The sequence below is a fragment of the Symphalangus syndactylus genome, chromosome 9 (assembly GCF_028878055.3).
Source record: "Symphalangus syndactylus isolate Jambi chromosome 9, NHGRI_mSymSyn1-v2.1_pri, whole genome shotgun sequence".
NCBI classification, from domain to species: domain Eukaryota; kingdom Metazoa; phylum Chordata; class Mammalia; order Primates; family Hylobatidae; genus Symphalangus; species Symphalangus syndactylus.
In genome coordinates this window covers 103,663,997-103,677,494 of record NC_072431.2, presented here as the reverse complement: position 1 = coordinate 103,677,494, position 13,498 = coordinate 103,663,997, and the positions used below count along the sequence as shown (strand labels likewise).

Below are 13,498 nucleotides of genomic sequence, written 5' to 3'. Positions count from 1 at the left end.
GGCTCCTTGATAAGTGCAAATAGCAGTGCATCAATTACAGCGGACCCTTGAACAACACAGGTTTGAACTACACGAGTCCACTTATCCATGGATTTTTTCAATAAATATATTGAAAAATTTTTTAGAGATCTGTGACAATTTGAAAAAACTCAGAGATGACCTGCATGGCCTGGAAATATGGAAAGAAGAAAAAGGTATGTCATTAATGCATAAAATATATGTAAATACTAGTCTATTTTATCATTTACCACCATAAAACATACACAAATCTATTATAAAAAGTATTTATCAAAACTTACGCACCACAGATCATACACGATGCTATGCAAAGTCAACAGAAATGTAAACAAATGATAATATAGTATTAAATCATAACTGCATAAAATTAACTGTAGTATAGCCTGTCCTTTGGTAATAACATCATAGCCATCTCCTGTTGCTGTTGGGGTGAGCTTGAGTGTTACGAAAATCTGCTTAAAATGCTATGTGACACTAATCATCTCCATGTGAGTAGTTCATCTCTCCAGTAAATTGCATATCGCAGTAAAAAGTGATCTCTTGTGGGTCTCACATATTTTTTATCATGTTTAGTGCAATACTGAAAACCTTGAATAACACCATGGGACCCATACAAAGTGCCACTGGTGATGCTAACAGTTCCTCTGAAAAGCAGAGAAAAATCATGACATTACAAGGAAAAGTTGGGTTGCTTGATATGTACTATAGATTGAGGTCTGCAGCTGTGGCTGCCTGCCATTTCATACAGATAATTGATTGTGTAAACAGATGATATAAACTTGTGGCATCAATAAATACAGTACTGTAAATGTATTTTCTCATTAATTTTCTTAATAACATTTCTCTAGCTTACTCTATTATAAGAATTCAGTATATAATACATATACAAAATATGTGTTAATCAACTGTTTATGTTGTTGGTAAGACTTATGGTCAACAACAGGCTATTAGTAGTTAGTTTTGGGGGAGTCAAAAGTTATATGCGGATTTTCAAAAACACAGGGGGTTGATGTCCCTAAACCCTCACATTGTTCAAGAGTCAACTGTATATCCCTTACTCCTTCACCATGAGCAGAGCACAAAACATTTGGGCAAATGGTCATAATAGGTTAAGATTTGGTGGGAGAAACGTAGAGGAGAAATCTGGAGGAGATAAAGAAAATAGGGCATCTTCATCTATGAATCAGAAGTGTTGGACTTGACTCTAGTCCCTAACTCCTGGATGGCACTTCTGGACCCACCGGGGATTAGGGGACCTCGCTGCCTTGAAGGAAAGGACACAGTCCTGGCTGCTTTGCCACTGGCTAATTGTAGAGCCCCAGGGCCTTGAGCTAAAATAGGCAGTAGCCATGGGGTGGTTACAGCAGACCTTGGGCAAGACCCAGTGCTGTGCTGGCTTCAGGTCTTACCCAGTGCAGTCATAGTGGTGGCAGCCATGGGGGTGCCTGTGTCACTCCACCCCCCAGCTTTAGGGGGCTCAGAACAGAAAGACAGACTCTAAGTTTGGGACAAATTAAGGGAAGAAAACAGGAGTCTCTGCCTGGTAATCCAGAGAATTCTCCTGGATCTTGTCCAAGACTGTCAAGGTGGCACCTCTATAGCATTACTTGGCTAGGGGTGCTCCCTAAAGCAGATACAGCTTAGATCACAACACTCAAGTCCTTTAAAATATCTGAAAGCCTTCCCAAGAAGGATGAGTATAAATAAGCCCAAACACTAAAGACTACAACAAATGGCCAGACACTGAAGAACATCTACTAGCACCAACACCATCCAGGAAAACATGACTTCACCAAATGAACTAAATAAGGTACCAGAGACCAATCCCGGAGAAGCACAGTTATGTGACCTTTCAGACAGAAAATTCAAAACAGCTATGTTGAAAACACTCAAAGAAATTCAAGATAACACAGACAAGGAATTCTGAATTCTATTATACAAATTTAACAAAAAGATTGAAATAATGAAAAAGAACCAAGCAGAAGTTCTGGAGCTGAAAAATGCAACTGGCATACTGAAGAATGCAACTGGCATAATGAAGAATGCATCAGAGTCCTTTAACAGCAGAATTGATCAAGCCGAAGGAAGAATTAGTGAGCTTGAAGACAGGCTATTTGAAAATATACAGTCAGAGGAGACAAAAGAAAAAAGCATAATAATAATAACAGAGAACTTCCAACTCCTAAAGAAAGATATCAATATCCAAGTACAAGAAGGTTATAGAACACTAAGCAGATTTAACCCAAAGGTTAAGGCATTTAATAGTCAAACTCCCAAAGACCAAGGATAAAGAAAGGACTTTAAAAACAGCAAGAAAAAAGAAACAAATAGCATACAATGAAGCTCCAATACATCTGGCAGCAGACTTTTCAGTGGAAACCTTATAGGCCAGGAGAGTGTGGCATGACATGTTTAAAGTACCAAAGGAAAAAAACTACCCTAGAATAGTAGATTTGGTGGAAATACACTTGGTTCAAAAAAGAACCAAGCAGAAGTTCTGGAGCTGAAAAATGCAATTGGCATACTGAAGAAGGTATCAGAGTCCTTTAAATAGGAGAATTGGTCAAGCAGAAGAAAGCTGAAGAATTTCATCAATACCAGACCTGTCCTACAAGAAATGCAACCGGAAGTACTTGAATCAGAAAGAAAAGGACATTAATGAGCAATAAGTAATCACCTGAAGGTACAAAACTCACTAGTCATAGTAAGTACACAGAAAAACACAGAATAGTATCACACTGTAACTGTGGTGTATAAACTACTCTTATCCTAAGTAAAAAGACTAAATGATGAACCAATCAAAAATAACTACTTTTCAAGACACAGTCAATACAATAAGATATAAATAAAAACAACAAAAACTTAAAACATGGGGGGATGAAGTTAAGGTGTAGAGTGTTTAACAGTTTGATTTTTGCTTGGCTGTTTGCTTATTCAAATAGTGTAAAGTTTTTATTAGGTTAAAATAATGGGTTATAAGATAGTATTTGCAAGCCTCACAGTAACTTCAAATCAAAAAACATACAACGGATACACAAGATATAAAAAGCAAGAGACTAAATCATAACACCAGAGAAAATTACCTTCACTAGAGGAAGACAAGAAAGGAAAGAAAGGAAGAAAGGAAGGGAAGGGAAAGGGGGAGGAAAAAGGGGAGGGGAAAAGAGGAGAGGAGGGGTGGGGCAGGGGCAGGGGCAGGGACAGGGGCAGGGGCAGGGGCAGGGCAGGGCAGGGCAAGGCAGGGCAGGGCAAGGCAAGGCAAGGCAAGGCAAGACAGCACCAGACCACAAAACAACCAGAAAAGAAGCAACAAAATGGCAGGTATTAGTCCTTACTTATCAATAATACCATTGAATGTAAATGGATTAAACTCTTCAATCAAAAGACACAAACTGGCTGAATGGAAGAAAAAAAAAAACCCATTGATCTGTTGCCTTACAAGAAACACATTTCACCTATAAGCACACATAGACTAAAATCAAAGTGATAAAAAAAGATATTTCATGCCAATGGAAACCAAAAAAGAGCAGGAATTGCTATACTTAGACAAAATAGATTTCAAGACAAAAACAATAAGAGATAAAGAAGGTCACTATATAATGATAAAGGAGTCAATTCAGCAAGAGGATTTAGCAATTTTAAATATATATGCACCCAACACTGGAGCACCCAGATATATAAGGAAAATATTATTAGAGCTAAAGAAAGAGATAGGCCCTGGTACAATAATAGCTGGAGACCTCACTACCCCACTTTCAGCATCACACATATCTTCCAGACAGAAAATCAACAAAGAAAAATTAGGCTTAATCTGCACTATAGACCAAATGGATCTAATAGATATCTACAAAACATTTTATCCAAGAGCTGCAGAATACACATTCTTTTCTTCAGCACATGGATCATTCTCAAGAATAGACCATATGTCAGGTCATAAAACAAGTCTTAAGACATTCAAAAAAACAGGCAGTGGCTCACGCCTGTAAACCCAGCATTTTGGGAGGCCGAGGCGGGTGGATCACGAGATCAGGAGATAGAGACCATCCTGGCTAACACGGTGAAACCTGTCTCTATTAAAAATTAAAAAAAAAAACAAAAATTAGCCGTTTGTGGTGGGGGGTGCCTGTAGTCCCAGCTACTCAGGAGGCTAAGGCAGGAGAATGGCGTGAACCCAGGTGGTGGAGCTTGCAGTGAGCCAAGATCGCACCACTGCACTCCAGCCTGGGCAACAGAGCGAAACTCCACTTCAAAAAAATAAATAAAATAAAATAAAAACTGAAAAACTACCAAGCATCTTCTCTGACCACAATGAAATAAAACTCAAAATTAATAACAAGGAATTTTGGAAACTACACAAATGCATGGAAATTAAACAGTATACTCTTGAATAATCAGTGGGTGAAGACATGAAGAAGGAAATTGAAAAATTTCTTCAAACAAATGATAATGAAAACAGAACACAGCAAAACCTATGTGATACAGCAAAAGCAGTACTCAGAAGGACGTTTATAGCTGTAAGTGCCTATATTGAAAAAGAGGAAAATTTTCAATGCATCTTCAAGAACTTGAAAAGCAAGAGCAAACCAAACCCAAAATTAGTAGAAGAAAAAATAAATAAATAAAGACCAGAGCAGAAATAAATGAAATTAAAATTTTTAAAAAATACAAAAGATCAACCAAAAAGTTGGTTTTTTGAAAGGTTAAACAAAATTGACAAACCTTTAGCCACACTAAGAAAAAGAGAGGATCCAAATAAATAAAATCAGAAATGAAAAGAGAGACATTACAAGTGATACTGCAGAAATTCAAAGGATTGTAATTGTCTACACTATGAGCAAGTACCTGCCAATAAATTGGAAAATCTGGAAGAAATGGACAAATTCCTAGATACATACAACTGACCAAGATGAACCACAAAGAAATCCAAAACTGGAACAGACCAATAAGAAGCAACAAGATTGAAGCTGTAATAAAACATCTCCCAGTAAAGAAAAGTCCAGGACCTGATGGCTTCACTGCTGAATTCTACCAAACATTTAAAGAACTAATACCAATCCTACTCAAACTATTCCAAAAAAATAGAGCAGAATAGAATACTTCCAAATTCATTCTACAAGGCCAGTATTACTGATACCAAAACCAGAAAAAGACGCATCAAAGAAAGAAAGAAAGAAAGAAAACTATAGGCCAATATATTTGATGAATATTGATGCAAAAATCATCAAGAAATACAAGCAATCTGAATTCAACAATACATTAGACAGATCATTCACCATGACCAAGTGGGATTTATCTCTGGGATGCAAGGATGGCTCAACATATACAAATCAATCAACATGATACATCATATCAACAGAATGATGAAAACCATATGATCATTTCAATTGATGCTGAAAAGGCATTTGATAAAATTCAACATCCCTTCATGACAAAAATCCTTTAAAAAACTGGGTATAGAAGGAACATACCTCAACGTAATAAAAGCCATACATGACAAACCTACGGCTAGTATCATACTGAATGAGGAAAACCTGAAAGCCTTTCCTCTAAAATCTGGAACACGACAAAGATGCCCACTGTCACTGCCATTATTCAACACAGTACTCGAAGTCCTAGCTAGAGCAATCAGACAACAGAAAGAAATAAAGGCATCCAAATTGAAAAGGAGGAAGTTAAACTATCCTTGTTTGCCGATAATATGATCTTACATTTGGAAAAACCTAAAGACTCCAAAAGAAACTACTAGAACTGAGAAACAAATTCAGTAAAGTTGCAGGATACAAAATCAACATACAAAAATCAGCAGCATTTCTATATGTCAACAGTGAATGATGTGAAAAAGAAATTTAAAAAGTAATCCCATTTACAATAGCCACACATAAAATTAAATACCTAGAAATTAAAGAGGTGAAAGATCTCTATAATGAAAACTATAAAATACTTATAAAGAAAATTGAAGATGACACCTAAAAATCAAAAAATATTTCATGTTCATGGATTGGAAGAATCAATATTGTTGCAATGTCCACATTACCCAAAGCAATCTACAGATTCAATGCAATCCCTATCAAAATATCAATGACATTCTTCCCCAAAACAGAAAAAAAATCCTCAAATTTACATGGAACCACAAAAGACTCAGAATAGCCAATGTTACCCTAAGCAAAAAGAAAAAAGCTGGAGGAATCGCATATCTAACTTCAAATCATCCTACAGAGTTATAGATATCAAAACAGCATGGTATTGGCACAAAAACAGACACATAGACCAATGGAACAGAATAAAGAACACAGAAGCAAATCCACACACTTAGAGTGAAATCATTTTTGACAAAGGTACTAAGGTACTAAGAACACAGACTGGAGAAAAAAACAGTCTTTTTTTTTTTTTTTTTTTGAGACGGAGTTTCAGTCTTGCCCAGGCTGGAGTGTAATGGCATGATCTCAGCTCACCGCAACCTCCTCCTCTTCAAGCAACTCTCCTGCCTTAGCCTCCAGAGTAGCTGGGGCTACAGGCATGCACCACCATGCCCGGCTAATTTTATATTTTTAGTAGAGGCAGGGTTTCTCCATGTTGGTCGGCTGGTCTCAAGCTCCTGACCTCAGGTGATCTGCCCGTCTCAGCCTCCCAAAGTGTTGGGATTATAGGCATGAGCCACCACACCCAGCCAAGACAGTCTGTTTAATAAATGCTGCTTGGGGCTGGGCGCAGTAGCACACGCCTGTAATCCTGGCACTTTGGGAGGCAGAGGCAGGTGGATCACAAGGTCAAGAGATCGAGACCATCCTGGCCAACATGGTGAAACTCAGTCTCTACTAAAAATACAAAAATTAGCCAGGTGTGGTAGCATGTGCCTGTAGTCCCAGCTACTCGGGAGGCTGAGGCAGGAGAATCGCTTGAACCCAGGAGACAGAGGTTGCAGTGAGTCAAGATCGCACTCCAGCCTGGTGACAGAGTGAGACTCTGTCTCAATAAATAAATAAATAAATAAATGCTGCTTGGAAAACTGAAAATTCGTATTCAAAAGAATGAAACTAGACCCCTATCTCTCACCATATACAAAACTCAAATCAAAATGGATTAAAGACTTAAATCTAAAGCCTCAAACTACGAAACTACTACAAGAAAACATTGGAGAAAATTTCCAGGACATTGGTCTGGGTAAAGACTTCTTGAGCAATACCCCACAAGCACAGGCAACCAAAGCAAACATGGACAAATGGGATCACATCAAGTTAAAAAGCTTCTTCACAGCAAAGAATACAGTCAACAAAATGAAGAGAGAACACACAGAATGGAAGAAAATATTTGCAAAATACCCCTCTGACAAGAGATTAGTAACCAGACTACATAAGGAGCTCAAACAAGTCTACAGGAAAAAAGTCTAACAATCCAATGAAAAAATAGGTAAAACCTTTGAACAGACATTTCTCAAAAGAAGACATGCAAATGGCAGACATATGAAAAGGTGCTCAACATCACTGATCATCAGAGAAATGCAAATCAAAACTACAATGAGATATCATCTCACCCCAGTTAAAATGGCTTATATCCAAAAGACAGGCAATAGCAAATGCTGACGAGCATTTGAATGACAGAGAGCCCTTGTATGCTATTGGTAGGAATGTAAATTAGTACAACTACCATGGAAAACAGTTTGGAGGTTCCTCAAAAAAAACAAAAAATTGAGCTACCGTAGGATCCAGCAATCCCACTGCTGGATATATACCCAAAAGAAAGGAAATCAGTATACTGAAGAGATATCTGCACTCCAATGTTTGTTGCAGTATTGTTTATGATAGCTAAGATTTGGAAGCAACTAAGTGTCCATTAACAGATGACTAGATACAGAAAATGTGGTACATATACACAATGGAGTACTATTCAGCCATAAAAAAGAATGAGATCCAGTCATTTGCAACAACATGGATGGAACTGGAGATCATTATGTTAAGTGAAATAAGCCAGGCACTAAAAGACAAACACTGCATGTTCTCACTTACTTGTGGGATCTAAAAATCAAATCAATTGAACTCATAGACACAGAGTGTAGAGGATGGTTCCCAGAGGCGAGGAAGAGTAGTGGAGGATTGGAGGGGGAGGTTAATGGGTACGAAAAAAAATAGAAAGAATGAATAAGACCTACTATTGAATAGCACAATAGGGTGATTATAATCAACAGTAACTTAATTGTATATTTTAAAATAACTTAAAGAATGTAATTGGATTATTTGGAACTCAAAGGATAAATGCTTGAGGGGATGGATGGCCCATTCTCCATGATGTGCCTATGTCACACTGCATGCCTGTATCAAAATGTCTTATGTACCCCATAAATATATACATCTACTATATACCCACAAAATTTTTTTAAAAATAATTTTAAAAAAATTTTAAAAAGAAGTGTTGGACTAAATTTCCTCTGTTACCCTTTCTAACTCTATACTTCTACAATTTGTTTTAATCAATAACACAAATTATAAGCAAAGAAGAAATATTTATAGCTTACATGATAATGTTTTAGAATCCTTAACACATAATGTTTAATAAAAAGAATGTGCTGGGCCAGGCCTGGTGGTTCAGGCCTGTAATCCCAGCACTTTGGGAGGCCAAGGCGGGCAGATCACAAGGTCAGGAGATTGAGACCATCCTGGCTAACATGGTGAAACCCCGTCTCTATTAAAATTACAAAAATTAGCCAGGCATGGTGGCATGCACCTGTAGTCCCAGCTACTCAGGAGGCTGAGGCAGGAGAATCACTTGAACCCGGGAGGCAGAGGTTGCAGTGAGCCAAGATAGCGCCACTGCACTCCAGCCTGGGTGACAGAGTGAGATCCTGTCTCAAAAAAAAAAAAAAAGTGCCAATTTTTAATGCACAAATATATAAAAAGGCAATTTATTAAAAATGCAAATAATGAATAAAGTATTTTTAAAATTCACCATCAACTAGTAAAAAGAAAAGCCAGTTAACAGTGAAATACCATTATTGGCAAATTCTTAAAAGATTAACAGCCAATGTATAAAAAATGTTTACTATCATGGAAAGATGTTTCCTATAGTATGAAAAAATTAAACTATAAAACACAGTATCCAGAATATGATATCTAATATGCACAGAAAATGTCTCTAGACAGATAATACACTACAGTTTTAACGGGTTAGTTTTGAAATCAGATTATAAAGCTGGGCATGGTGGTGAGCAATTATATTCCCACCTACTTTAGAAGCTGATGTGGAAGGTTCCCTTGAGCTTGAGACCAGCCTGGGCAACATAGTGACACACTGTCTCTTTTTTTTTTTTTTTTTTTTTTTTTATTTTATTATACTTTAGGGTTTTAGGGTACATGTGCACAATGTGCAGGTTTGTTACATATGTATCTATGTGCCATGTTGATTTCCTGCACCCATTAATTCGTCATTTAGCATTAGGTGTATCTCCTAATGCTGTCCCTCCCCCCTCCCCCCACCCCACAACAGTCCCCGGAGTGTGATGTTCCCCTTCCTGTGTCCGTGAGTTCTCATTGTTCAATTCCCACCTATGAGTGAGAACATGCGGTGTTTGGTTTTTTGTCCTTGCAATAGTTTACTGAGAATGATGTTTTCCAGTTTCATCCATGTCCCTACAAAGGACGCGAACTCATCATTTTTTATGGCTGCATAGTATTCCATGGTGTATATGTGCCACATTTTCTTAATCCAGTCTATCGTTGTTGGACATCTGGGTTGGTTCCAACTCTTTGCTATTGTGAATAGTGCCGCAATAAACATACGTGTGCATGTGTCTTTATAGCAGCATGATTTATAGTCCTTTGGGTATATACCCAGTAATGGGATGGCTGGGTCAAATGGTATTTCTAGTTCGAGATCCCTGAGGAATCGCCACACTGACTTCCACAATGGTTGAACTAGTTTACAGTCCCACCAACAGTGTAAAAGTGTTCCTATTTCTCCACATCCTCTCCAGCACCTGTTGTTTCCTGATTTTTTAATGATGGCCATTCTAACTGGTGTGAGATGGTATCTCACTGTGGTTTTGATTTGCATTTCTCTGATGGCCAGTGATGAGGAGCATTTCTTCATGTGTTTTTTGGCTGCATAAATGTCTTCTTTTGAGAAGTGTCTGTTCATGTCCTCTGCCCACTTTTTGATGGGGTTGTTTGTTTTTTTCTTGTAAATTTGTTTGAGTTCATTGTAGATTCTGGATATTAGCCCTTTGTCAGATGAGTAGGTTGCAAAAATTTTCTCCCATTGTGTAGGTTGCCTGTTCACTCTGATGATAGTTTCTTTTGCTGTGCAGAAGCTCTTTAGTTTAATGAGATCCCATTTGTCGATTTTGGCTTTTGTTGCCATTGCTTTTGGTGTTTTAGACATGAAGTCCTTGCCCACGCCTATGTCCTGAATGGTATTGCCTAGGTTTTCTTGTAGGATTTTAATGGTTTTAGGTCTAACATATAAGTCTTTAATCCATCTTGAATTAATTTTTGTATAAGGTGTAAGGAAGGGATCCAGTTGCAGCTTTCTACATATGGCTAGCCAGTTTTCCCAGCACCATTTATTAAATAGGGAATCCTTTCCCCATTTCTTGTTTTTGTCAGGTTTGTCAAAGATCAGATAGTTGTAGCTATGCGGCATCATTTCTGAGGGCTCTGTTCTGTTCCATTGATCTATGTCTCTGTTGTGGTACCAGTACCATGCTGTTTTGGTTACTGTAGCCTTGTAGTATAGTTTAAAGTCAGGTATCGTGATGCCTCCAGCTTTGTTCTTTTGGCTTAGGATTGACTTGGCGATGCGGGCTCTTTTTTGGTTCCATATGAACTTTAAAGTAGTTTTTTCCAATTCTGTGAAGAAAGTCATTGGTAGCTTGATGGGGATGGCATTGAATCTATAAATGACCTTGGGCAGTATGGCCATTTTCACGATATTGATTCTTCCAACCCATGAGCATGGAATGTTCTTCCATTTGTTTGTATCCTCTTTTATTTCATTGAGCAGTGGTTTGTAGTTCTCCTTGAAGAGGTCCTTCACATCCCTTGTAAGTTGGATTCCTAGGTATTTTATTCTCTTTGAAGCAATTGTGAATGGGAGTTCACTCATGATTTGGCTCTCTGTTTGTCTGTTATTGGTGTACAAGAATGCTTGTGATTTTTGTACATTAATTTTGTATCCTGAGACTTTGCTGAAGTTGCTAATCAGCTTAAGGAGATTTTGGGCTGAGACAATGGGGTTTTCTAGATATACAATCATGTCATCTGCAAACAGGGACAATTTGACTTCCTCTTTTCCTAATTGAATACCCTTTATTTCCTTCTCCTGCCTGATTGCTCTGGCCAGAACTTCCAGCACTATGTTGAATAGTAGCGGTGAGAGAGGGCATCCCTGTCTTGTGCCAGTTTTCAGAGGGAATGCTTCCAGTTTTTGCCCATTCAGTATGATATTGGCTGTGGGTTTGTTGTAGATAGCTCTTATTATTTTGAGATATGTCCCATCAATACCTAATTTATTGAGAGTTTTTAGCATGAAGGGCAGTGACACACTGTCTCTTTAAAATAAAAAATTTTTAATCAGATTATGAAACAATCAACAGACTATGAGGTCATATATGTACAGAAAATGTCTCTAGACAGTTGTATACCATAATTTTTGTAGGAATTATTTCTGTTACCAGTGATTACTTTCTTCATTATTCTAATCAGGTGTGCTGATTTTAAAATGAGTTCACAAATTCCTTAACACTCCTCCTTCGAAAGGTAGAGCCCTAATCCCTTTCCCCTTGAATGGGGGTCAACTTCACCCATTTGCTTCTAAAGGACAGAATGTGGCTAAAGTGATGTTATGTGACATCTGAGGCTAGGCCATAAAAAAATATATAGCTTCTACTCAGCTCTTTCTTGGCCAGCTACGAAGTCAGGAGGGCACTCAAGTAGACAGTGGAAAAACTCATGTGAAAACGGACCAAGGCCTCCTGACAACAGTCAGCACCAACTTGCAGCCATGTGAGTCAACCTCCCTGAAAGTGGATTCAAACTTTCGGATCACTGCAGCCTCAGCTAAAATTCTGACTGCAATCTCATGAATAGTTCCAAGCCAGAGACTGCTAAGCCATTCCCAAATGCTTGACTCACAGAAATGTGAGAATAAAATGTTTATTACTTAATAATAAACATATGTACACTTCATTTTATTGCATTTCACTTTATTGCACATTGCAGACATTGCACCTTATACAAATTGAAGGTCTGTGGCAACTCTGTGTCGAGAAAGTCTATTGGCACCATTTTTCCAACAGCATGTGTTGGCTTTGTGTCTCTGTGTAACATTTTGGTAATTTTCACATCTCAAACTTTTTCATTATTATTATATCTGTTACGGTGATCTATAGTCACCATTGTAATTGTTTTGGGAACCATGAGCCACACCCATATAGAATAGCATATTTCATTGATAAATATTGTGTATGTTCTGATTGTTCCACTGACTGACTCTTCCCCTTGTCTCTCTCCCTCTCCTTGGGCTTCCCTATTCCCTGAGACATAACAATATTGAAATTAGGCCAATTAATAACCCTACAATAACTTCTAAGTGTTCAAATAAAAGGAAGAATCACACACCTCTCACTTTGAATCAAAAGCTAAACTCACTTTTGTAATCCCAGCACTTTGGGAGGCCAAAGTGGGAGGATCACTTGAGCCCAGGAGTTTGAGACTAGCCTGGGCAATATAGTGAGACCTCATCTCAATAAATAAATAAATAAATAAATATAAAAAATATAAATAAGCCAGGTATGGTGTTATATGCCTGTGGTCCCAGCTACTCAGGAAACAGAGGTAGGAGAAGCCCTTGAGCCTGGGAATTTGAGGCTGCAAAGCAAACAAACAAAGCTAGAAATGATTAAGCTTGGTAAGAAATTCATGTTGAAAGCCAAGACAGACTGAAAGCTGGCCTCTTGCACCAAACAGCCAAGTTGTGAATGCAAAGGAAAAGTCATTGAAGGTAAATACAAGTGCTGCTCTAGTGAATACACAAATGGTAAGAAAGCAAAAAAGCCTTTTTGCTGATATAAAGTGTCAGTGGTCTGGATAGAAGATTAAATCAGTTACAACACTCCCTTAAGTTGAAATCTAATGCAGGTCAAGGCCCTAATTCTGTTCAATTCTATGAAAACTGAGAGGTAAGGAAGCCACAGAAGAAAAGTTGAAATCTAGCAGAGGTTGGTTCATGAGATTTAAGGAAAGAAGCCATCTTCGTAACATAAAAGTGCAAGGAGTTTGGAAGAAGCTGATTCCAACTCTTATGGATGACTTAGAGAGGTTCAGGACTTCAGTGGAGAAAGTTGCTGCAGATATGATGGAAACAGCAAAAGAACTACAATTAGAAGTAGGCCCCAAAGATGTGACTGAATTGTTGAAATCTCATGATAAAACCTGAAGGGATGCGAAGTTGCTTCTTAGGATGAGCAAAAAAAGTGGTTTCTTGCGATGGA

At 38.0% G+C, this 13,498-nt stretch overlaps 1 protein-coding gene and 1 long non-coding RNA gene across 5 annotated transcripts in view; one reads left to right on the top strand and one right to left on the bottom strand.

Annotated features, from left to right (window-relative positions):
• The window catches only part of SKAP2 (src kinase associated phosphoprotein 2), a 217,801-nt gene that overhangs the window by 144,768 nt on the left and 59,535 nt on the right, over nucleotides 1-13,498 (bottom strand). The gene's annotated exons all lie outside the window — the stretch shown is intronic.
• Nucleotides 11,859-13,498, top strand: part of LOC129490125 (uncharacterized) — a 54,093-nt gene continuing 52,453 nt past the window's right edge. Inside the window, exon 1 of the long non-coding RNA XR_008660174.2 lies at nucleotides 11,859-12,011. This is a non-coding gene — a long non-coding RNA (uncharacterized lncRNA). The remainder of the gene's footprint in view (nucleotides 12,012-13,498) is intronic.